This window comes from Hypanus sabinus, chromosome 3, assembly GCF_030144855.1.
Source record: "Hypanus sabinus isolate sHypSab1 chromosome 3, sHypSab1.hap1, whole genome shotgun sequence".
In the NCBI taxonomy this organism is placed as follows: Eukaryota; Metazoa; Chordata; class Chondrichthyes; order Myliobatiformes; family Dasyatidae; genus Hypanus; species Hypanus sabinus.
In genome coordinates, this window is record NC_082708.1 from 168,635,521 (window position 1) to 168,662,828 (window position 27,308).

At 40.6% G+C, this 27,308-nt stretch overlaps 1 long non-coding RNA gene across 1 annotated transcript in view; it reads left to right on the forward strand.

Moving 5' to 3' along the window:
• The first annotated feature begins 19,891 nt into the window (after positions 1-19,891).
• The window catches only part of LOC132391889 (uncharacterized), a 45,967-nt gene continuing 38,550 nt past the window's right edge, over positions 19,892-27,308 (forward strand). The window contains exon 1 of the long non-coding RNA XR_009511368.1: positions 19,892-20,048. This is a non-coding gene — a long non-coding RNA (uncharacterized LOC132391889). The remainder of the gene's footprint in view (positions 20,049-27,308) is intronic.

Below are 27,308 nucleotides of genomic sequence, written 5' to 3' on the forward strand. Positions count from 1 at the left end.
CTTGATCTGCCTGAACGGCATGCAAACACCGTTTTTCACTGTATCTCAGTACACATGGCAACGATAAGACAGTAGTAAAATGCAACACCTTACATGTTGTCTGGAGTGAGTATCACAGTTATGAATAGGCAAGACAGCAGATATTCTTCATTAGGAGTCTGCCTTGTTTGGTATTATTGCAAATGAAGATATAACTTTAAATACTCCTAACCTACAGGTTTTAGTTTTTACCTCTGACCAAGAAGAGCAATCTTGCTTAAATGGAAGGAGTCTACCCCACCTACACATCTTCAATGGCCACGTGATATTATGTCGTATTTAAATTTAGAAAAGATCAGCTGCTCAGTCTTAAATTCGAAACAATCTTTTTATGATATTTGAGGACCTTTGCTAAATTACTTTTCCAACTTATGAAGTTCAGCAGTGCATAGACTTTGATGTATATTTTTATCTTCTCTTCTTAAGTGAATGTTTTTTTTTCTAATTATCCATTGTGATCCATCAGCTTTTTTCTTTGGTAGTTGGTAGGGGGTTGACTTTTTATATATATATATATATATATATATATATATATAAAAAATTTCTTTTATGATGTATGACCTATCTTTAAATTTTTGATTATAGAGTGGTATACTTTTATGTGTTATGCTATAACATTTTGATCAATTTTATTACAATATATGAATGTACACAAGTTATGTTGAGATGTATCTATGTGTTGCAGTCTAAATCTTTTTTTGTCTTCTGAATAAAAATATTGTAAAAAGAAAGGAGTTTGAAGAGATTTAGTATGTCAACAAAAACACTCAAACTTCTATAGATGTACAGTGGAGAGCATTCTGACAGGCTGCATTACTGTCTGGTATGGGGGTGGGGGACTACTGCACAGGACCGAAAGAAGCTGCAGAGGGTTGTAAATTTAGCCAGCTCCATCTTGCGTACCAGCCTACGAAGTACCCAGGACATCTTCAGAGAGTGGTGTCTCAGAAAGGCAGAGTCCATTATTAAGGACCCCCAGCCCCCAGGTCATGACCTTTTCTCACTGTTACCATCAGGTAGGAGACATACACTCAGCGATTCAGGAACAGCTTTTTCCCGTCTGCCATCCGATTCCTTAATGGACGTTGAACCCGTGAACATTTCCTCACCTTTTAAATATATTTCTGTTTTTGTACAATTTTTAATCTCTTCAATATGCTTATACTGTAACTGATTTACTTATTTTTCATTCTATATTATATATTGCATTAACTGCTGCTTCTAAGTTAACAAATTTCACGGCACATGCCGGTGATAATAAATCTGATTCTGATTTGTTTTCCTAGGAGGCTGATGAATGACTTTATTGAAATCTGTGTTCCGAAGCTATACATTGGGTACACATCAAAATAATTTCCCCAGAGCAGAGATGTCAAAAGCCAACAGTTATGGTACAAACTATTTTAAATGGGATCTGGGGAAGAAGATTTTTCACCTAAAAGATGGTTTAGATTCTGCAATCCACTGAAAAATTGGTGGAATCGGAGTTTCTCACAAATCTGTAGAAGCACTTGAATTCTTAGAAGGTCAAAGATCCAGTACTGAGACTAGTTAAGACCAGGACACGAGCAGAATTTGGCCATTTGCCCTATCAAGGTTGATTAATGATTTGATGATGGTTGATGTATTGTCCATCTCAAACCAATTCTATTACCTTCTCCCTGTAACCTTTGATGCCATTACCACTCAATACCCTATCACCCTCTGCTTTAAATATATACAGTGCATTGGCTTCCACAACTGTCTGTGACAATAAATTCCACAGATTCAGCACCATCTGGCTAAAGAAATTCCTCCTAATCTTTGTTCTAAATTGTTGCCCCTCTATTCTGAGGCTGTGCCCTCTAGTCTTAAACTCCCACCCCCCCGCCCCCCACCATTATAGGAGACATCTTCTCTATGTCCACTCCATCTAGATCAGGGGTTCCAAACCCTTTATTATGCCAAGGAGCATAATACCATTAATCAAGGGGTCCATGGACCCCAGTTTGGAACCCCTGATCTAGACCTTTCAATTTTCATAACAAGAACAGTAATTGACAGACATGGTGAGGAAAAAAACTGTTTCTGTAGTCTACAACTTTAAAATATTGTCTCCTCTCCTATGGCTACTTGATTCCTTTTACACAATGTTCTTTTGTCTCTGAAAAAAGAGAGGGTGAAGCCATCAGCACAGTAATACTATGATTACCATTATGAAATAGCTGGGTTTTTCTGCAGGAACTAATTACCAGCAATAGCTCTATAATATTTTCAGAACATCAGGTTTCTAATACAGTGCAGAAAATGCATTCCATCAATTTCTGATCCTCTACAATTAATAACTGAGACTTGGTGAACTAACAGTTTTGTACGATCCAAATAATTATCTAAATAATAGTACCCCAGTATTTCTGTTATTGTTTTACTTAGGATATTTGATGGGATTGTTGTGTTGATGGAACATATTTTTGGTGATTGAGATTTTATTCCTTTTCCAGGACATTTTTTGTAGTCCTCTGTACGAAGTCCAGCAAAAAACTATCACTACATCATGCCTCTGGCAGTGTTTAGATAAGGAAGAACAAAGGAACACCTCTAACTACATAGAAAGTGGCAACATTAGGGTAATGAATGTGGCAAAGCCTAAAGAATAAAAGTTATATTGTCAAAAATAAAATCAAAATTCAGATTTATTATAAAACCTAAAGATATAGAAGTAGAATTTGGCCACTCAGCCCATCTGCTCTGTCATTCTATAATGGATGATTTATTATCTCTCACAACCCTATTCTCCTGACTTCTTCCCATAACCTTTGCCCTGACTAATGAAGAACCTATCAACCTCCACTTTAAAGATATCCAATGACTTGGCCTCCCCAGCTGTCTGTGGCAATGAATTCCACAGATTCATCACCCTCTGGCTAAAGAAATTCTTCCTCATTTCTGTTCTGAATGCTTGACCTTCTATTCTGAGGCTCTGCCCTCTGGTCCTAGACCAGCCTTTCTCAACCTTTTTGCCCTGAAGCCAAAATAGGATTTAATTTTTCTAATGATAGGCACAGTAGATTTAATTTAAATAAAGATTGTAAATTGATTGTAATTTATGCTATTTTCAACATGAAAATTTATTGTCAATGTTGATTAGTAAAGTTACTAAAACCATAATAGCAGTATGAATAAAAATATAGCCTAAGACTCAATTTTTTACAAGACTTTGAAAAAAACATTTTTTCACCAAGTGACATGATCAGGCTCAAATATAAGCCTAGCATTTGAAACCTGTGCTTGTTTTTTTTTGCCACACAAATAATTTTACCTTCAACTGAAATTAGACAATTTCTATCCTTGCTCTTGATGCTTGTTAAACAAGAAAAGCTTGGTTACACATGTAAGAAGTTGAAAACTGCAGCAAACTGTTCATTGCTTTCCTATGAGTGGTAGGTTACTCTCAGAGAAATCTTGAACTTGTCCAGCAGCAGGTCAGTAAATCTCAACCTGAGTGCATGATCAGACCGCAGCTTACAAAGTTCTTTCTCTTCTCTTATAGTCAAGTTCTCAGGCTGAGCAGCAGATTCAGTGAAAGGATCCCTCACCCAGTCATACACGTGTTGAAAGGGAGGAAAAATACTGTTCAATTTTGTTCTGCAGTTCTTCCAGGTGGTTTTCAATCAGACTCAAGACTCTCTGATATCTTCTCTCACTCTCCAGCCCAACCAACAGTGGAAATGTGTATCAAGATTTGCTTTTGCAACATGATTTTTCCAAAGATTTCAGTTTCATTTTAAATCCAAGAATCTTGTCACTTGAGGTCAAAATATTTTCTCCAGGGCCTTGCAGAACTCATTCAACTGGTTCATATGATGAAAAAATGTCTGCTAAGCAGGCTAGTTTCTGCAGCCATTCCTCATCTTCAAAGCACTCTGCAATTCACCTTTCAAACACCCTGTTGAGAGCTCTTCCTCTGCAAAACCACTGGATTTCTGTATGTAGCAGGAGATTGGTGTGCTGTTTGTCCAGGTTTTCACACAGTTTCTTAAATATTTTTGAGTGAACTGGTCTTTGTTTAATGAAGTTAACCCTTTTTTCATAGCATCTTCTGGAACTTTTTCATTTCAACTCCAGGAGTTTTTGACGTCAGTACCTGAAGAAAGCAGTGGGTGTGACGATGTCAGGATTTTCTTTTTTTTTTAACAGGAGAAATGACACCTCTCATGGAGTCAACCATTGATGGGGCACCATCAGTACAGATGCCGCACAGTTCCTCCAAGACAGAGCTTTTGTTTCAACATATGAAATATATCTTGACCTTTGTTTGTTTTGGGCAGCTCTTTGAAACAAAATAAAAAGCTTTCTTGAATTTCACCATCATATACAAATCTTACAAATTCTACAACATGACATTTGTCGGGGAAATCTGTTGACTCATCAACCTGGATAGAGAAGTTGTAGTTTTTCAGTTTATCACACAAAACCTCTTCAGCATCATGTGACATGTCATCAATACGTTGACTTGTACTGTTTGAGAGTGAAACCTTTTCAATTTCTCATACTGCATTTGGTCCTTGCATTTTACCAACTATGATTTTAGATGCTGGTATTATTGGGTTCTCGCTAATTGTGTGACCTTTCCTTTTCTGGGTAATAAGTTCTGCTACTAAGTAACTTGCTTCCTGTTTTACTTGGCTCACCAATCCATACAAAACTCATTGATGTGTAGCTTTCATTATAAAGACAGGCTTTTTTGTTTCCATTGTTGCACTAGTGCAGTGAAATGTCTCAGAGAATTGTAATCATTAACCTTATTGGAATTCTCCGCAGGCCTAGGCCTAGAACTCTCCTCTTACATCTCACACCTCCTCTTCGAAAATTGCCACAATGGACCGTCTTTAGAATGAAAATTTCTGTCCAATTTTCTGCTACACTGGTAGTTTTTTCACCCCCATAAGTCAGTCAGTAGCTCGCAAAGGAAGTTGGGGGAGGTAATTCGGGACGGAGAGGCTGGTGTCACAGCCCAAATTGGGCAAGTCCATTCAGTGCTTGGAAAACGCACTTCACGCTCCTTATCAGCCTACCGTCCTTCCCTCGGTGCATACTGCACTCACCAATTATCAACGGCCTCCCCTATTTCACGTCAAAAACCAAAACCAAATAAACACAGTCCCACTGCACACTGCTATTCTGGGCTGAGAGCCCTCTAATGAAATTGCTAACAGGGCTGCTTGGTCACTGTCCACTACTGCAAGCGCTGGCATTTCGTAATCTCTTGCAGAATCCCTAGTGATCTCTCAAGGAAATCTGGTTGAGAAACACTGTCTGAGACTAACTCGCTATAGGAAATATCCTCATCACATCCATTCTATCTAGGCTTTTCATTATTTGATAATGTTTAAATGCAATATAGTTCTCCCACATTCTTCTAAACACCAGTGAGTGCATGCCCAAATTGTCAACTGAGTCCCTTGTAGTTTTTAGCTATTGAATTACACAGTTTAGGAGCATAGCTCAGAAAAGCTGACCTGCCAATTATCTTTTGAGAGAGATTGTTTAAATTTTTAGCAAATGAAGATCTGAGAGTTCGAGCAGGATTAGAGTGAAAGCGGTTCTGTGCTATACTCCAGTCCCAAACCATTAAGAGCTTTAAGGTAAGAAAGAGAACTTTAAAACCATACAGGAAGCCAATGTAGAATAGCTAGGACAGGAGTGATATGCTCTCTCACCCTGGTTTTAGTTAAAAGTTCTAGCAGTGGCATTTGTCAATACATTACTTTGGAAGGCTAGAAAAGGGTGCATTGCAATAATCTGATCTATTAGATGTAACAGCATGAATTAGTTTTTAGCATCATTACATGACAGAAACAGATGTACCTCTGCAATATTTCTTGAGTGTAGAAATGCTGCTCTGGTTACGCTCTTTGTGTGGGATTTTAAAATTCAAATCAGAATCAAGGATAACTCCCAGATCTGTTACTTCTGATTTTACAAGGGGAACCAAGTTCCCAAGTTTATCGAGAAGTTTATCTATTTTGGGTTTGGGGTGAACAAGAAGTATTTCAGTTTTATCTTCACTTAGTTTTCGGAAATTTTTGGTCATCTGTTTGTTTGTAACCTTGCCAGAAATCAGCAAGAATAGGGTGTTATCGTTATCAGACTCAACAGCGATAGACAATTATGTGTCATCTGCATAATGTGGAAATGAAGTTTATGCTCTTTAGCTCTATCTAACTTTAGATTTTACTATTGGGCGAATAATATTCGTAACTTAATTTATTGGAAATCAGATTTGGATTCACCATTGTGCCCACAGTGGGTAAATTTAGAATGCAATGAGGCACAGGGATATTCTCTATTCTCCGTTCTGGGTTCTTCTCTCTCTGCCGATTTAGTTAAATTTAATAAACAGATATCCAACTCTGTTGTCAAACATACATTACGAATTTGGTTTCAATTTCGTAAATTTTTTACTCTGAAAAACTTTGCTCTTGATAGCCCTATTTTACTTAATTTTTTTTCCAAACCTTCTTTGACAGATCAAGCTTTTAGCATATGGAAAAGGAAAGGTATAAAATGCTTTCGTGATCTCTTTTTTGAAGGTAGTTTGATGTCTTTCGACCAACTTTCCAACAAATTTGAGTTACCTAAATCTAACTTTTTTAGATATCTACAAATCAGAAATTTTTTACATAAAATTCTACCATCCTTCCCCAATTCAACTTCAATGGACTTTTTAGGTATGATTTTTACCTTAAATCTCTATCAGAAGGGATTAGTGGCTTTTATTTACAATATGATTATGAAGATACAATCAGAAATATCAGGTAGAATTAAACAAGAATGGGAAAAAGAACAATATAATATATCAATAGAAAAATGGGAAAAAAATTTACAAATGGTTAATTCTTCTATATGTGCTAAACATGCTTTAATACAATTTAAAATTGTACATAGAGCTCATACGTCTAAAGATAAACTTGCTCGATTCTACTCTCATATTAACCCTCAATGTGACAGATGTCATTCAGATGTGGCTTCATTGACCCATATGTTTTGGTCATGTCCCACCTTATATAATTATTGGAGGGACATATTTGCTACCATTTCCTCAATTTGGAATATCGATTTACAACCTCATTTTATTACTGCAATTTTTGGTATACCAAATGAGGATGGTAATTAGTTTTCCCCTTCAATTAGACAAATGATTGCTTTTGTAACATTAATGGCCAGAAGGTCTATATTGCAAAATTGGAAAGAAGTAAATCCTCCTACCACATTTCAGTGGTTCTCTCAAACTATTTCTTATATGAGCTTGGAAAAAATTAGAAGCACTATTTTTGACTCATCAGTTAAATTTGAAGAAACTTGGGGACCGTTCATTCGACATTTTCATATGAATTAATTTGACCTCTCCCAGACCTCTGCTTATTCTTGTTCTGGTATGGATTTCCGGAGTTTTTGGCACTATCATATATAAATAAACTGTTATTATTGCCCATGTTAGTTTAGTTTAGTATTTTTTTTCTCAATATATATTTTTTGCTTGTATTTTCATAATTTTTTCTTTTGATTGATTATTTTTATTTTTTTCATATAATTATTATAGGCTTGATTGATAATGTACTATGTTTTCCTATTGATATTTTAATAGGATATTGTTATCCTATTATTAATTTAATTTCAAGTCTAATGCATTTATAACCTATTCATTATTATGTTATGTTTTCTTATATATATATGAAATTCAATAAAAAAAATTGAAAAAGAAAGAAAGAAGTTTATGCTCACTAATGATGTCTCCTAAGGGGAGCATGTATAAGAAGACAGTTTCCCTGAGTAACACCAAAAGGTACATCGTATCTCATAGAAAATTGGTCTCCATGACAGGCTAAAAAGTTTCTCTGTAAGATATATGTGTGAAACCAATTTAGAACACCATCACAGAGTCTAATCCAGTTTTCCAGGCGACCTCAGAGCATGTTGTTGTCAATTATGTCGAACACAGCTTCCTAGATTTAGAGGAAGTAGAACTGAAACTCTGTTGACATCAGCGTTGAGCCTAAGGTCACTGTCAATTTTAGTAAGGGCCATCTCCATGTTGTGGTTTGATCTAAAATTTGAAACTTTTCAAGTATATTGTTATCATTCAGAAAGTTGTTGAGTTGGTTGAAAGTATACTTTCTCAAGAATCGTGCCCAGGTTGGAAAGATTTAATAGAGTAGGTAGCTGGTACCTCACTATCAAAGTTTGAAGAAGGTGTTTGACTTTTGCAATTTTGAAGACACCTAGAAAAACTCCAGTTTCAAGTGACGTGTAAATTTTGCAAATAGAATTGAAAACACTATTAAAAGAGTCCTTCAAAAAATGTGGCAGGGGTAGGGTGGAGACAGCAAATAAATGTTTTACTCTTTGTAGCAATGTTTTTAGAGTTCTGAATCAGAAATACTTGAAAAATTTGACATGGTTGCCATCTTTTTGCCGGGTTGGCTATAGACGTTACCAGTATCTAGATAAATTCTTCCTAATGGAAGTAATTTTGATTTTTAAAAAATTGCGAACTCCTCATTTTCTGTCAGATTCCTGAAGGAGGATATTATAGATTGGGGTAGGGTTTTACAGTCAGTTTATAGTTGAGAATAATATTCTTGAATCGCCACTATTCTCTGCAATAGTCTTTGAAAAATGGAGTCTTGCGTATAGCCTCCTTTAGCACTGGTATATCTCTTGAGTTTATGGACAAAGTTGTTTAACAATAGCAACAGTTGTTTTTTACATAGTTTTTTTAAACTTAAGTAGAGCCACTGTGTGTAAATGCATTCATGGTTATTGAAAAAAATCAACCATATTATTTACTGATAAGTTTAGGTCACATCACGAACCATTACTAAGCCAAACATAGCCAAAATGGCAACTGTATTCCCAAATTGAAGAGTCGGCTCAGTGACATGCTGGGTAAAATGTAGGCTGTTCAGTAAGTTCAGAGTTCAGCTGCCATAGTTCACATTGCAAAGGTTTCAAAGGTGCATTTAATGTCAGAGGAATGTACATCCTAAAATGTTTTTTCTTCGCAACCATGCACAAAAACAGAAGCATGCCCCCAAAGAATGAATGACTGTTTAATGTTAGAACCCCAAAGTCCCCTCCGATAAGTGGGAGCAAGCAACAATCCCCCCCCCCCCCATGGCAAAAAAAAGCATCGGCACCCACCACCAAGCACTTAAGCATGAACAAGGCAACAGTAAAGACACAGACTCCCTCTCTCCCTGTGTTGTCTTTACGACAGTTATTTAGTTTATAATATTTTCGGTTAGCAATTCATTTGTTAGTATTTTCTAGTTAGAATTAGAAGTGTTTAAAGTATATTCATTGCATGTAAAATATATCGGCATGCGATGACGTAACGTCCGGTTTCACCGCGTCTTGTGGGAAAATACCGGTTTGAGATCAACGCGAGGGTGGGGGGAGCTCACCACGAGGCAGACCTGAGCAGAAGTTGTTTTGCAAGCATTAGAAATTACAGTGAAAAAGCGGCATTATCAGGTGTTTCAAGTGCTGCAATGTCAGCTCGATCCAGCATCAAGTCGACGCCGCCCAGCGACAAGGGCAGTAGACCGACATCAAGTAAGCCCACCCTGGCGTTATCAGGTGTTTCAAGTGCTGCAATGTCAGCTCGATCCAGCATCAAGTCGACGCCGCCCAGCGACAAGGGCAGTAGAGCGACATCAAGTAAGTCCACCCAGGCAAGAGCCAAGGCAGAAGCCGCCATGGTGCGACTGCGCTACGCCAGACAAGAAGCAGATTTGAAAGTGGAACAGGCCACCAGAGAAGCCGAAATCCACAAGGAAAGGGCTGCCAGAGAAATGGAAGCGGCCGCCAGAGAAGCCGAAATCCAGTTGGAAATGGCAAAGATATCGACAAGGTTGCAAGTGCTGCAGCTAGAAAGAGAAGAAGAAGCTGCCAAGGCGGAAGCAGGGTACATAGAAGAAGCTGAAGGGACGCATGATCTGACCGAAGTAAGATCTACTTCAGAATGGGCCAGATTGGAACGCACAAGCGACTATGTCCGATCTCAACTAGACAGGCAGGCTCTTCCTTCCTCTCCATACGTATTCGATAACTTCCCAAGATACAAGGAAGACAACTTACCCTCGCGACTCCGCGATGAAGTCAAGAATGAAAGAGCTGACAACCAATACTTCTCGACACCAAACTTACAAGATTTGGTGCGAAGAGATGCAGAGGTCGAATCCAGGACAGCAAATTCCATAAGAAACGTACGCTCTCAGTCATATAGGCGCCAATGTACTTCTCCAGCCCGCATGCCGCTTACAGCTGATCCCACGATGCAGTATTTAGCACGACGGGATCTTGTCACTTCGGGACTGTACCAGTTTGACGATAAACCTGAAAATTACCGTGCATGGTATTCCACATTCACCAACGTGATCGACGGAGTCCAGCTCAGTGCAACCCAAAAGTTGGACCTTATGGCGAAATGGCTGGGAAAAGAATCACGCGACCAGGTGAGATGCATACGTTTAGTGTACATCAACAAACCCGAGCTAGCCTTAAGCGAAGCGTGGGAGAGACTTCGGGAGAGATATGGGGCCCCCGAAATTATTGAAGCGGCGCTATATCGACGTCTGGAAAACTTTCCTAAGGTGTCAGCCAAAGATCTCTTTAAGTTAAGAGAATTCGGAGATTTACTCATGGAGATCCAAGGCGCCAAAGAAGATGGCTACTCAGCTGGTCTAGTATACCTAGATACTCCATCTGGGATTAGACAAATCGTGGACAAACTTCCATTTGGGCTGCAGGACAGGTGGCTGACTGTTGCCTCAGAGTACAAGGAAGGCCACGGTGGTCGATTTCCTCCCTTTAAGCACCTCACTGAGTTTGTGCGCAAGGAGGCGAAGAGACGAAACGACCCTAGCCTCGCGGGTCCAGGAAGCAGTACGATTTACACCAAGCCAAGTAGATCCTCTTCGAATGTTTTCAACATTGATAAACCCGTCTCAGTGCTCAAGACCGAAGCCCTTACAACTAACAACGACCCTGGCAAGTATTGTCCATTGCATAACAAACCTCACCCCCTCAAAGGATGCAGAATGTTTAGGGAAAAACCCCTTGCAGAGAGGACGGCCTTTCTCAAGGAGAAAAGAATATGTTTTAGATGCTGTTCCTCAACCTCTCACCTCGCCAGAGAGTGTACGATCGCCGTGAAGTGTCCGGAATGTGATAGCACGGATCACGTCGGGGCCATGCATCCCGGCCTGTCACCGCAAACCGACAGCGCTCCTTCACCCCCACAACAGGACGGCGGGGAGGGAGAGGCTCACTCTAGGTCAACGGTTGTCAGCACGAACTGTATAGAAGTTTGCGGTCAAGCACGGTCAAGCCGTTCTTGTTCCAAGATCTGCCTCACTAAGGTGTACCCTAAAGGAGCCAAAGACAAGGCCATCAAAGCCTATGTGATTCTGGACGATCAGAGCAATCGCTCACTAGTCAGTCCAGAGTTCTTTAAATTGTTCAATATTGAGAGTGAGCAGTTCCCATACTACCTCAGAACTTGCTCAGGCAACATGGAAACCCAAGGAAGGAAGGCAGAAGGCATCCAGATCGAGTCCCTGGATGGTAAAGTCGTCATCTGTCTCCCTCCGCTCTTAGAGTGCAATGAAATCATGAATAACCGCACTGAGATCTCGACACCAAGTGCGGTGCTACACCAGCCACATCTCCACCACATCACCAAACACATCCCAGAACTGGATCCAAAAGCGGAAATACTCCTGCTATTAGGAAGAGATGTTATCCGGGTACACAAGGTTAGGCAGCAGGTCAATGGACCACTCGACGCCCCCTTCGCGCAACGTCTGGATCTGGGCTGGGTGGTGATAGGAGAGGTGTGTCTCAGTGACGTACACAAACCGACAGTTAACACACTCAAGACCAATGTGCTAGAGAGTGGCCGCCATTCGATTTTTCAACCCTGCACAAGTTCCATGTGTATCAAGGAAGCACAACAAGGCGTTAACAAGCGCGAGGCAAACGACGAGTCGCTGGGCCAGTCAGTCTTCGCTCAAACGAAGCATGACAATAAACTTGTTCCATCAGCTCAAGACGTCTTCTTCTTAAAAATGATGGACACCAAAGTCTTCAGGGATGAAGCAAATAATTGGGTCGCCCCATTGCCTTTCAGAGAACCACGCCAGCACTCACCAGATAACAAAGAGCAGGCGGTCAAGCGGTTCACGTCCTTACGGAAAACCCGGAAAAGGAAACCTGAGATGCAGCAACGCACCCGATTGACCCACGAGGTACTGTGCACTCTAATGGCAGAGGTCACAGCCATTATAAACGCACGACCACTCCCACCTGTGTCTTCTGACCCAGAAAACCCCTTCATACTTTCGCCATCAATGCTCCTTACACAGAAGGCAGGAGCACCCCCTCCACCAGGAGACTTCTCAGACAAGGAATTGTACACAAAGCAATGGAGACAAGTCCAGGCTCTGGCAAATCAGTTCTGGTCTCGCTGGAGACAGGAATATCTACTTTTGTTGCAACAGAGACAAAAGTGGACAGAACCCCGCAGGAATCTTCAAGTTGGAGACTTAGTCCTGCTCAGGGACAAGCAAATCGCCCGCAACAGCTAGCCAATGGCTAGAATCACTGCTACGTTCCCTAGTGGGGATGGACATGTCAGGAAGATCGAATTGAAGACCACCGACCAAGGCGATGTGAAAATTTACCAAAGGCCAGTTACAGAAGTTATTCTACTTCTACCCAATGACTGATTAAGAGACTAAGTTTGTACTCTGCTCATTGTGACCTTACGAAGGTCAGGCAGGGAGAGTGTTGTCTTTACGACAGTTATTTAGTTTATAATATTTTCGGTTAGTAATTCATTTGTTAGTATTTTCTAGTTAGAATTAGAAGTGTTTAAAGTATATTCATTGCATGTAAAATATATCGGCATGCGATGACATAACGTCCGGTTTCGCCGCGTCTTGTGGGAAAATACCGGTTTGAGATCAACGCGAGGGTGGGGGGAGCTCACCACGAGGCAGACCTGAGCAGAAGTTGTTTTGCAAGCATTAGAAATTACAGTGAAAAAGCGGCATTATCAGGTGTTTCAAGTGCTGCAATGTCAGCTCGATCCAGCATCAAGTCGACGCCGCCCAGCGACAAGGGCAGTAGACCGACATCAAGTAAGCCCACCCTGGCGTTATCAGGTGTTTCAAGTGCTGCAATGTCAGCTCGATCCAGCATCAAGTCGATGGCGCCCAGCGACAAGGGCAGTAGAGCGACATCAAGTAAGTCCACCCAGGCAAGAGCCAAGGCAGAAGCCGCCAAGGTGCGACTGCGCTATGCCAGACAAGGAGCAGATTTGAAAGTGGAACAGGCCACCAGAGAAGCCGAAATCCATAAGGAAAGGGCTGCCAGAGACAAGGAAAGGGCTGCCAGAGAAATGGAAGCGGCCGCCAGAGAAGCCGAAATCCAGTTGGAAATGGCAAAGATATCGACAAGGTTGCAAGTGCTGCAGCTAGAAAGAGAAGAAGAAGCTGCCAAGGCGGAAGCAGGGTACATAGAAGAAGCTGAAGGGACGCATGATCTGACCGAAGTAAGATCTACTTCAGAATGGGCCAGATTGGAACGCACAAGCGACTATGTCCGATCTCAACTAGACAGGCAGGCTCTTCCTTCCTCTCCATACGTATTCGATAACTTCCCAAGATACAAGGAAGACAACTTACCCTCGCGACTCCGCGATGAAGTCAAGAATGAAAGAGCTGACAACCAATACTTCTCGACACCAAACTTACAAGATTTGGTGTGAAGAGATGCAGAGGTCGAATCCAGGACGGCAAATTCCATAAGAAACGTACGCTCTCAGTCATATAGGCATATAGTCATATAGCTTGCAAAACAACTTCTGCTCAGGTCTGCCTCGTGGTGAGCTCCCCCCACCCTCGCGTTGATCTCAAACCGGTATTTTCCCACAAGACGCGGCGAAACCGGATGTTACATCATCGCATGCCGATATATTTTACATGCAATGAATATACTTTAAACACTTCTAATTCTAACTAGAAAATACTAACAAATGAATTACTAAGCGAAAATATTATAAACTAAATAACTGTCGTAAAGACAACACACTCCCTAATAAGGGAGAATGAGGTGTGTCCATTTTCACAGCGAGAGGGGTGACTCACTGGTTTACGATGTTAAAAGTGCATTGCATCGCTCTGTGCGGAAAGATCTCGGGTCTCTGGGCACACAGCCTTAGGTCTTCCATCTCCCACGACACACCGGTCTTCTGTTTGGACACCGACCTTCGATTTCACCCCCCACTCCAGGTCTCCAGAACCACGAAAACTCATTCCTTCAAAGGCGAGCAAACCTCTTAGGCCAAGCCCTTGGCATGCCCACCGAAAGCCATTCGTGAAACCCTTACAGCGGATCCCATTCCAGTAAAGAACCATAGTCAATGTGTAACTCCAGGTCAGGGTTTTCAAAAGAACCTTGAAAGGGAAAAATAGAGTTATTAAAGGTGAAAATATAGCTGTTTCTGAAGAAGCAAGCAAAGGAGTTGTCTTTAGGCGCAATTAACCTTCCTAAACTCCACCTTCTTTTTGACCAATCATTAATATGAATATTGAAATTGCTAGTGGTGACAATCCTGTCAGAGTTCAATATGTGTTCTGAGAATTCCGAAAGAGAGCAGGTATTGGATTTAGCAGTAGCGACTACACTCACTTCTGCCCCTTGACACACTTTAATTTTCTCTCTTTCTCTAAGTGTCTTCTACAAAGTTCAAAGTTAAATGTCACCATATGCAACCCTGAGATTTGTCTTCTTGCAAGCACACTCGATAAATCCATTGTAGAATAATAGCCATAATAGGATCAATGAAAGACCTCATAAACTTGGGCATTCAACCATGAGCAAAAAAACAACAAACTGTGCAAATATAAAGAGAAAGAAATAATAAATAAGCAATAAATATCAAGAACATGAGATGAAGAGTCCTTGAAAGTGAGTCCCTAGGTTATGGGAACATTTCAGTGATGGGGCGAGTGAAGTTATCCCCTTTGGGTCAAGAGCCTAATGGCTGAGGGTTAATAACTGATCCTGGACTTGGTGATGTGAGTCCTGAGGCTGTGAGAAAGCAGGCATTGGACTTGGTAATAGCAACTACACTCACTTCTGCCCCTTGTCTCTCTCTAACCTGGCATGCTGCTGATGTCTTCTGAAGTGAAGACTGACGCAAAATGCTTGTTAAGTTCACCCCCTATTCCTTTGTCCCTCATTCTGACCTCTCCGGTGTCATTTTCCAGTGGTCTAATATCCACTCTCACCTCTCATTTACTCTTTAGATATCTAAAACAACCATTGGTATCCGCTTTTATATTATTGGCTAGCTTAACTTCATATGTTCTCTTCCTCGGGCTTTTTGGTTTCATTGTTGGTTTAAAAGCTTGCCAATCCTTTAACTTACCACTGATATTTGCTATGTAATACGCCCTCTCTCAAATCTGGTTCTTTATGCAGCACCCCATCCAGGATTGCTTTCCTCCAATGGGCTCAACAACAAGCTGCTCTAGAAAACCAACCTGGAGGCATTCCTCAAATTCCTGCTCTTGAGATCCAGCAGCAACACCATCTATCTATCTACCTGCATATTGAAATCTCTCGTGGCTGCCGTAGCATTGCCCTTTCTACATGCTTTTACTATCTACGTTGTAATTTGTATCCCACGTGGGAGAAGGAGGAAGGAGCGCACCAACTCAGAAACTATACCCACCTGCCCCATATGCTGATAAGAAGTCTGCAGTTCCCACTTTGATGAACTCAACTACCCTGCAGCTTGCAAAGCTGGTTGTTTGAGAATGAACTTCTTTATTCTTTAGCAAATACAATTTTAACTCAGGGCAAATTAATGTAATCTTTAAAAAAAAACTGATTTCAGATTTATTTATCACATATACATCGAAACATACAGTGAAATGCGTATTTTGTGTTAACAACCAACATTCCAAAACTGTTCTGGGAGCAGTGTGCATGTGTCGTAACACATTCTGGTGCTAGCATAGCATGCCCACAATGTTCAGCACAACAGGAGTAATAATAGCAACAGCCCCTTTCCCACCCTACCACTCACCCAGCACCTGATACAGATAGCCTCCAACCCTGGGAGATAAAGAAGTTCAAAATTATACTTATTATCGAAATATGTATACCATATGGAACCTTGGGCTTCATCTTCTTGCAGGCAGCCAGAAAAGAGAGAAATACAATAGAATACACAATAAAAAAAAGCCCACATCACAAAGTCATTGTGCAAAAAAGAAACTGCAAATAATAAACAAAAAGTGAACAAACGATGCACAGAACCTGAAAGTAAATACACAGCCATGTAGTTCATTCAGCGCTGAGGTGAGTTAAACTTTCTAGAGTAGTGAGCTGAACACTGGTTTGTTCTCCACCCTTGGCAACATTGCCTTAACTTTTAAAAATCTGGCTCAACTCTAAAATCGGCCAGAAATCAGTTTGCTGTCTGCTCTCCGACCTGGGCCTTGCTGCTTTGGCCCAGCTTGAAGATTCTGTCTGGTCCCATGTTTGCTCCAGCAATGGCCACCATTCTGTACCTGCATTTTCAAGAAGCCAGTACACCGAATAGTTCAGGATACCACTCGCAGATGGCTCAAAAGCATACTTCCTTAATGGTAAATTACAGAGTCTCAAAGGAAGTCTAGTAGTTTCGGCTCTGCCTGCAAAGAGCTGCGCCAGCACCATTTCTGTCTCCAGTCCCTGGCCTGGATTCAGAGAGTTGCCTTTCGGGCTTCTGCCTCCAGTCTTGCTGACTTCTGGACTTTGCCCAGTTTCTGGGTATCAAATCCAAAAATCACCGTGCTTGATCTTTGAGCCTCGACCACAGGACTCGTAGAACACAGGTCTGATCTCAGGCCTTGACTTACACACACAAATGGACCTACAGCTGCTGGGGGTGGGGTGGGGATGTAGAATGAAGAATCACTGGCCCTTGTGAGTCCAGCCTATTCTTGTTTGTGATGTTCTGTTGAACATCAGGAGCATGATATGTTGGCACCAGAATGTGTGATGACACACTGACTCAAACTCTGAATCCCGGTCTTGCCCCTGACCTCATTATCCCTCATCCCTGGTCTTAAACCTGATCCCCAACTTTTCACTCTGCCCCCCAAAAAATCTCTATGAACCTTTTTTTAAAAAAAACTGAACCACAACATTGAGGCACGTTGCTGCTCGACAACATTTTAACTGGTTCCTGCTCCTAGCTCTTCATGTAAAGCCCCTGACTTACAACTGTCCCTCATCTTTGTCCACAAACCAGACAGGCCAAGCCAGTCCATCACAGCAAAACCCCTTTCCGTCATTTGAGTACAGTCGGCCCTCCTTAACTGCGAGTTCTGCATGCGTGAATTCAACTAAATGCGAATCGAGAAAACCTGGAAGTGCTCTTCCAGCACTCGTTCTTCGAGCATGTACAGACTTTTTTCTTGTCTTTATTCCTTAAACAATGCAGTATAACGACTATTTGCATAGCATTTACATTGTATTACGTAGTATAAGTAATGTAGAGATGATTTAAAGTATACAGGAGGATGTGCGTAGGTTATTGTGGATCGGGATAGAAGAAAATCAGAAGTTCTCTTACTAAGTAAGTCGGAACAGCTACGTCCAGTATTATTTAGCGTCAGTTAGTCAAACATTTGTCTTAGAAAATAGTATATATTTTACCTTTCTATGCATAGAAAACACTTAAGAAACGTATGTATTTCAATAGCTAAACCACTGCATTCCTTAGTAATAATTGTAGCTTTCATTGAGGCAGGACCTTTCTCACTTTATCCTTTAAAATTGTTCTGATCATTGACCGACTGTAGCCTAACACTTTTCTAATGACCAATGGTGTTTCACCTCTTTCTGATCGCTTTATTATTTCCACTTTATTTTCAATCGTGATCCTGATTATTTTCATGAACAGAAACACTGAGGATTTGGAGCTCCGCCAGGTCCTAAAGACCACCGCACTGACACAGGTTAAATAAGGGACTCGAGCATCCGCGTTTTTTGGTATCTACAAGGGGTCCCAGAAGCAATCCCTCGCGGATAAGGAGGGCCAACTGTACATTTACAAAGAGTGCTACCACAAGAAAGCAACATCCATCACTAAAGGCCCCCATCTGGACAAAGCTGTCTTCTTGCTGCTGCCGTCAGGGAGGAGGTACAAAAGCCTGCTGTTTGAAGGGTAACTTCAACCATCAGACTCCTGAACTAGCATGGATAGCTTTACTTACCTCAACACTGAACTGATCAATGAACACAACCTATGGACTCACTTTCAAGGGCTCAAACAACTCTTGTTCTCAGTATATTTACTTATTTTTTGTGGTTCTCTTTCAATATTTTTATTTAAGTCACAAAAATAAAATAGTACCTAATACATTGTTTTAAAAATATAGTTACAATCACAAAACCCTGTATTCATAAAAATTAAATTGTAATATTGAAATATAATAATTTTGTTATACAAAAAAAATCTAAACCCACTACCAAAGTCAGAGCTGTTAGGAAAAACAAGAAAAAAAAGGGGGGTAATTATCATATAATAAAATATATTATTCGCCACCATCTGTACTTTAACACAAATCAAAGGATTTGAAAATAACTCAAAAATGGTCCCCACAATGTACAGAAGTCTTGGTTAGATTCAAAAACTGAACAATGGATCTTCTCTAAATTTAAACATGACATAATGTCCCGTAACCATTGAGCATGAGTAGGTGGAGTGGCATCCTTCCATTTAAGCAAGAGCACCCACCTAGCTATAAGAGAAGTAAAAGCCAAAATATGCAAATCAGCTGTCTCCAAAATAAAGCCTTTTCCTCCAGCAATGCCAAATAATGCAGTCAAAGGGTTGGTCTTAAATTATTTTGTTATTGTAATTATGTTTTTATCTTTCCTCAGCTCAAGCTGGTGAAACCTGAAGTACTGTCAGAGGCAAGCACACATCTCTCAATTGCTAGGAATTCTCAGACTATTGGTGTCTAGTGGTGTTTAGTATTATGGTTTTCTGGAGATTTGCATAAATATTGCTGTGTAGACCTAATTGTTTAATGCTGTTTGGAATTATACCAGTTGTAGATTTAGCTATTCGGCCAGTGTATACCCTGTTCATGTTCCATAGTCCTTCAATTTCCTCTTTTAATTCAGCATATTACTGCTGTTGTATCACTTACTGATTTTTGTAAGGTAGGTGTGTTTGGAATGGCTGTATCGATTAAGTAAGTTGTTCTTGCTGGTTTATCCTGTAATGTTATATTTGGACGGTTATTACGGATTGTCCTATCTGTAATAATGGATCCGTTTGTAAGACTCTGAAACAAGATCAGGCTTGTATTTAGAGTAAGGTATGGTGACTTTTATGAGTTTGTACTTTAAAACAAGATTTTGGTGAATGATGTTTGTCACTTGATTGTCTCTGTGTAAGTAAAAAGATTGAATTAAACTGCTGCAGTATCCTTTAATTAGTTGGACTGTTTCTGTTTTGGCATTTTCTGCATTTATTGTTTTGAATTTGTTGGTCTTTTATTATGTATTTTTGATTTTTTTTGTGCCTTAACCACCTGGTCCTGTATTGCCAGAAGAAACTGCTCTGTTTCTGTGAAGAGGTCTTCAACTCTGAGCCAGGCGTTTGACACTTCCCTGTCGATATCTGGTGGGAATGTCTTCCATTGAGGGTCATGCTCTTCTATTGGTTAATATTTTCTTTTGTAGTGATAGTTTCTTAATTGTTCTGGTGTTTATTTTGTATTTGCACAGTTTGTTTCATTTGGACGTTGGTTGTTTGTCAGTCTTTGCTTGTGAAAGAAATACAGAATCTGCATACCTCTCACTATGAAAGAGGCCCGAAGGTCAAACCAGTGATCGGCATGCTTGGGTGAAATTCGAAAGTAAAGGAGCCTTGGGTCCCATACCGCCAGGTGAGGAACAGCTATTATCCTACTTCTAAGCTCCTGAACCAGCATGAGTAACTTCACTCACCTCAACTCTGAACTCCGTCCACAACCTATGGTCTCACTTTCAAGGCCTCTGCAACTCATGTTCTCAGTGTTTTATTTATTTGTATAGTATCTTTTGCATATTGGTTATTTGTCAGTCTTTGTGTTTAGCTTTTCATTAATTCCATTGTATTTCACTGTTCTACTGTGAATGCCTGCAAGAAGATGAATCCGCAGGTAGTATGTGATGGCATACAGTTGTAACTACTGTCCAACAGGCTGGTATGTGTCTAGGGGAAATAAGGCCAGCCACTCACCCTCCCCGCCTCCCATATATGCAGGTGCTGTGGGAATCAATTTTATGCCACGTTGCACACACAATATCAAACTCACACCAGATACTGTTATGGAATATACTTTAAAGATTTTACTAAAACTAAATGAGTACTAACAATACAGTACATATGAAGGAAAAGAAAATAAAGTAAAAGGCGCCAAACTTATCAGAGTTCAGTCAATTTAGTGCACATCATTGGAGGTCAACCATTGAACCATTCGACCCCTCGTTACTTTCCTCCGACCTCCATGTCCTTGCACCTGGGACCACCCTGGTGGTCAACCGAGCAGTGCAGCACACGTCCACCTTCTTCGGCGTCTTCTTCCCAACTCCCCGAAAAGACCATGAAACCCAGCTCCCAGACACACAAGACAAAGTAACATACCCCCATTGGTTAACAAATGAATACAATCCCTGTTATCAGCAATTGTAAAGCTAAACAAACTGCGAGAGAAAGCACTTATCATAACAAAGAAGCATTCCTACTCTTAACAAACAAAGAAGCCACTTTGATTAACATACGCAGCACATTGTACACAGTATATGTGCTTTGATAATAAAATTTACTTTGAACTTTAAAACTGACCCCTAATTCCCCACGTGGTCCCCAAAACCATTCCTAGAAACCAAAACGGTGTTGGAGGACATTGCAGCTTGGCACCTTCTTGACCAGAGGAAACTAATCGTTCTTCCCCAGCACACCTGAAACAATAAGTCCAATTCTCTATCCTTCAATGTTACCCAATCTGCAGAGTGGTTCCAGCATTTTCTGTTCTGCTTTCAGATTCCCATTATCTGAAGATTTTTGATTTTTCACAGAAATAGATATGTCAGTTACAGTAAAGGATTTTTATAGGCAATTAATTTCACAAAGGTTGCTAGCCATACTATTGTGACTTCAAATGACAAGAGTGTCCTAATTGCCAGAATGGAACAAAATAAACGTCGTCTAAATCATATTTCAAGATTATGATTGTTTTCAGTTTAGTGAATTTCCTTTAATTGTTACTTCTCATTTGGACTTGCAGTCCACTTCAATTAACAGGTTAACAGCAAAGGCAGGATTATTTGATGCCATTGGTTAATGAAGAAAACCACTGTAGTTGGCCATGATTATAAATATTAATGATGGGTTAGTCCTGAGCCACAAAATGTTGACACCAAACAGCACAGATGAATTTTCCTGGCCTTAAAGGAAATATGCAGCTGAACATCTGATAATCATCTTTTCAGGCAATTGAGACGAATGTGCCCACAAAAATCAAATTACATACAGGCAAATGGATGAAATGCTTTCTTTGCCTCCATGCACATGACTTTAAATGCAGTTTTGTTTTGTGGAAGAGTGAGCTGTTTAGGTGGGACACAACACACAAAGTTCGCCACACAGCCAATCAGCGACTAGATTTCCTGCCCACATCAGAATTGAGTTCCAAACTGACTTCCAATCAGCCGATTGAGTAATATATAAAGGCCAAGCATTCAGAGGACACACCACAATCAACAGCACACTGATGATGTCTCCTCGCAGGGTGACATTGTGAGAACAACTCAACCCAACCATTAACCTCCAAGCAGCACATCTTCGAATTACTTCCAGTGTTCTAACAGCTATGCGCTAGATACTATTATAAAATTGCTAAGGGAATGGTCCAAGCAGTTTTAAGTAATGAATGATTTATCCTTTAAAGTATTTGTTTCGCAATTCCCACATGATCGCTTGGATAAATAATTGATGCACTTTACTGCTTTTATAAAATGTAATTTTAATTCTCAAGTCCCCTGAAGAGCAAATTACTGCCATAGCCAAGTTGACCACTTCACCGTGCAAATCTGTAGGAATGTTAACTAATTGGGTAGATGTGACATTAGGTGAAGTCTGCCACAAAATGTTTCAGTATGGACAATCTTTCTACCATGCAGGGTTAGGAAAAAATGTTATTAGTAAAGTATTATATAAATCAAAATTCCAGAAAATTTGAGGTATATGTGCATATACTCAGGGGCTATGTTATTAGGTACACATATACATCAGCTCATTATGCAAATATCTAATTAGTTAATCATGTGGCAGCAATTCAATGCATAAAATCATACAGAGATGGTCAAGTGGTTCGTTTGTTGTACAGACCAAACATCGGAATGGGAAGAAATGTGATCTAAGTTACTTTGACTGCAGAATGATTGCTGATGCCAGACGAGGTGGTTTGAGTATCTCAGAAACTGGCAATCTCTGGGGATTTTCATGTACAGCAGTCTCTAGAGTTTACAGAGAATGGTGCATAAAACAAAATACATCTAATGAAAGGCACGTCTTTGGGCAAAATCACCATGTTAATGAGAGAAGTCGGAGGAGAATGACCAGACTTTTCAAGCTGACAGGACAGCGACTGTAACTGCATGTTACAACAGTGGTGTGTACACAAGAGACCCTCTGAATGTGCAACATGTCGAACCTTGAAGTGGATGGCCTACAACAGCAGAAGACCAGGACCATACACTCAATGGCCATTTTCTTAGATACAGGAGATACCTAATAAAATGGCCACTGAATGTGTGTAAAGTGTAAATTTTAAAGCAATATTTAATATTTGGAAGCATTACTTTACTTTTACTTTTATTGTCACCAAACAACTGATACTAGAGAGATCAAAGTAAATATAATAAAACTTTAAATTATAAATCATAATTAGAAAATAGAAAAGGGAAAGTAAGGTAGTGCATGTCAGGTCCGGATATTTGGAAGGTACGGCCCAGATCCGGGTCAGGATCTGTTCAGCAGTCTTATCACAGTTAGAAAGAAGCTGTTCCCAAATCTGGCCGTATGAATCTTCAGCCTCCTGAACCTTTTCCCAGAGAGAAGAGGGACAAAATGTGTGTTGGCTGGGTGGGTCGTGTCCTTGATTATCCTTGCAGCACTGTTCCGACAGTGTGCGGTGTAAAGTGAGTCCAAGCATGGAAGATTGGTTTGTGTGTTGTGCTGGGCTATGTTCACGATCTTCTGCAGCTTCTTCCGGTCTTGGACAGGACAACTTCCATACCAGGTTGTGATGCACCTTAGAAGAATGTCTTCTACGGTGCACCTTTAACAATTAGTGAGGGTTTTAGGGAACAGACCAAATTTCTTCAGCTTTCTTAGGAAGTAAGGGTACTGGTGGGCCTTCTTGGCAGTGGACTCTGCTTGGTTAGACCAAGTCAGATCATTTGTGATATTCACCCCGAGGAACTTAAAGCTTTTTACATTATTAAGTGTAATTGGATGCAATGCAGGTTTTTTAATGAAGGAATTCCATTTGACAATCACTTTGTGATAATTGCAACAAGTTGAAAGATTTGGGAACCTAGTCGTGTTATTTTTAGGTAAAATGGGGCAAGAATGACTGATAATTCTACTGTAGTACTGATATTTAGGTATGTTCCTATCAAGAGAATTAACTACAGATTTAATTTGTGATAATTCTGATTCGTAACCACAGTAAAATCTGAAGAGAAGCTAATTTCCATAATTGCAAAATATGTTGAGAAATGTATTGTGTCTCTACATTACTGGCTGAGCAGAAATAACTTCCAACAAAATATTGGGGAAGGTTAAAACTATTATCCTTGTATCCTTATCATATACTCTACAAATGCAAGTCTTCACTTTGACTGTTTTCTGAATCTGCACCAGTTTGTTTGCCCTCGCATTGTGTTTAAACCTGAACTGTGAATCTGACATAAAGTTCTCTCCATTGCCAACTTTGTCTATTTCTGTATCTGTGGTCTCCTATTTTGTCTTTTGCCCTAGCTCAACTGATAATGAAACATTCAGTCATGTCTTTTTTAACATCCAGACATTACTACATCAATGTTCTCCTCATTGGCCTCTCATCGTTCACCTGTCTGAAGTTTGATTTCATGGAGTCATAGAGAAGTATAGCACAGTATTAGGTCCTTTAGCCCATCTAGTCCATGCCTATTTCCAATGACCTGCACCTGGACTGTAGACCTCCATAGCCCTACTATCCATGTACATATCCAAACTTCTCTTAAATGTTGAAATCAACTTCACATGCACCATTTGTGCTGGTAGCTAATTCCACACTCACAACCCTCTGAGTGAAGAAGTTTTCCCTCATCTTCCCCTTAAACTTCTCACCTTTCACCCTTCAGCATGACCTCTGGTTGTAGTCCCACCCAGCTTCGGTGGAAGAAAGTCTGTTTGCATTTCCCTTATCTATACCCCTCATAATTTTGTATGCCACTGTCAAATCTCCTCTCAGTCTTCTATGTTGTAAAGAATACAGTCCTAATCTATTCAATCTTTCCTTATAACTTAGTTCCACCAGACCTGGCAACATTCTTATAAATTTTCTCTGCAAGCTTTCAACCTTGTTTACACCTTTCCTGCAGGAAGGTGACCAAAGCTGCATATAATACTCTAATTCTGACCTCACCAACATCTTGTACAACTTCACCATAACATCCCATCTTCTGTATTCAGTGTATTGATTTATGAAGGCCAACGTGCCAAAAGCATTTTTTACAATCCTATCTACCTGTGACCACACTTTCAACAAATTATGGACCTGTATTCCCAGATCCCTTTGTTCTCCGACACTCCTTAGTAGCCTACCCTGTGTATGACCTACCCAGTTTGGTCATTCCAAAGTGCAAAACCTTGCACTTGTCTGCATTAAATTCCATCTGCATTTTTCAGCTCATTTTTCCACTTGATGCAGATCCCTCTGAAAATCATGATAGCTTTCCTCACTGTCCACTGTTACGTATCCCATAACTGGATAACTTACCAGCAAAGATAGAGAGGTCCGTTGAAGTCTGATGTCACTATTTTCAAACATTTTTATTTATAAAGGGGCACAAAAGTAAGGTTAATACAAACACTCAGATAATGCACGTCGTCAATACTCAATCTAAAGTGTGGGTATAGTAATAATCATCATTAAGAAATGAGCTCTACTGTTGTCTATGGGATAATATATTGTCCGTTGGAAATATAAAAATCACTCAGAAGTCTGCAGGCTTCAGCCTTTTGGGAATCGCTGGGTTTCACTTGGGGCGACAGAGAGAGAGAGATTGGGGAGAAGAGGAAAGACTTGCCGGGTCTTGATGAAGCTTCCGTTGAATCGGGGGTAGCGTTGGTTCCCCTTCCCGATGTTAGTCAAAAGCGGTTTTCTGCGATTCCAGCCACAAATTCCAATCCTGGAATCTAACGCACGTGGCTTCCTTCAAAATGGCTTCCCGCTACGGCGGGATCACTCTCGTGTCTTCTTGGTGCGTCTGAGGGGGCTGTCCCCCTTAGACCCTCCTTTATACTTCCTCACGGGGTCGCAGGTGTCAATCAGGTTGGGATGATGCAATCTCTCTCTCAACCAGCCCACTTTGCCCGAGGGCTTTACACGTGGTCTCCATGAGACAATAGTCACTGTCGCCTTATTTTGCATCCCGCTGGAACGCAGTACTCTGCACGTCTCTCTCTCTCCCACTTCCTGGGTCTACTGACCCCCCCCCCCCCCAAACGGGTGCTCTTGCGATTCTCACAAAGGAGGGGGCTCGGATCATAACACCACTACACCTCCAATCTTGGTGTCATCAGCAAATTTGCTGATGCAGTTAACCACATTATCGTCTGGGTCACTGATATAGGTGACAAACAACAAAGAACCCAGCACTGATTCCTGTGGCACAACACTAGTCACAGGCCTCCAGTCAATGAGGCAATCCTCTACAACTCGCTGGCTTCTCCCACAAAGCCAATGTTCAATCCAATATACTACCTCATCCTAAATGCTGAGCAATTGAACCTTTTGACCAGCCTCCTATGCAGGACCTTGTCAAATGCCTTACTGAAGTCCATGTAGATAACATCCACTGCCTTGCCTTCACCCACTTTCCTGGCAACTTCCTTGAAAAACTGTATAGCATTGGCTAGACATGACCTACCAAGCATGAAGCCATGCTGACTATCCTTAATCCGTCTATGTCTATCCAAATACTTATATATGTGGTCCCTTAGACAACCTTAGAATAACTTTCCTACAACTGATGACAGATTCACCGTTCTATAATTTCTTGATTTCTGTTTAAAGCCTTTTTTAAACAGTGGAACAACCTTGGCTATTCTCCATTCTTCTGGTCCCTCTCTTGTTGCTAAGGATGTTTTAAATATCTCTGCTAGGGCCTTGGTAATTTCTGCACTTGCCTCTGGTAGGGTCCAAGGGAACACTTTGTTAGACCCTGGGGATTTATCAGTTCTGATTTGCCTCAGGGTAACAACACCACCTCCTCTGTAATCTGTATAGGGTCCATGAAGTTGATCCCACTTTGCTACATTTCTATAGACTCTGTCCATCTCCCAAGAAAATCAGATGCAAGGAATGCATTTAAGATCTCCTCCATCTGTTTTGGCTCCATGCATGGATTAATATTCTGGTCTTCCAGGGGCCCAGTTTTGAACCTTTTGCTCTTAACATACTTGTAGAATCCTTCAGGATTTTCATTCACCTTGTCTGCTAGAGCAACTTCATGCCCTCCTGATTTCTTTCTTAAGTGCTCTCTTGCATTTCTTATACTCCATACGCACCTCATTTGTTCCTACTTGCCTATACCTGCAATGCGCCTCCTTTTTTCTCTTAACCAGGCCCGCAATATCTTTTGAAAACCAGGGTTCTCAACACTCATTATCTTTATCATTTATTCTAACAGGCACATACAAGCTTTAAAAATTTCATTTTTGAAGGCCTCCCACTTTCCAAGTACTCCTTTGTCAGAAAATAGCCTGTCCCGATCCACACTTGCCAGATCATTTCTGATACCATCAAAATTGGCCTTTCTCCAGTTTAGAATCTCAACCCCCCGGCCAGACCTATCTCTTTTCATATTTACTTTGAAGCTAATGGCATTGT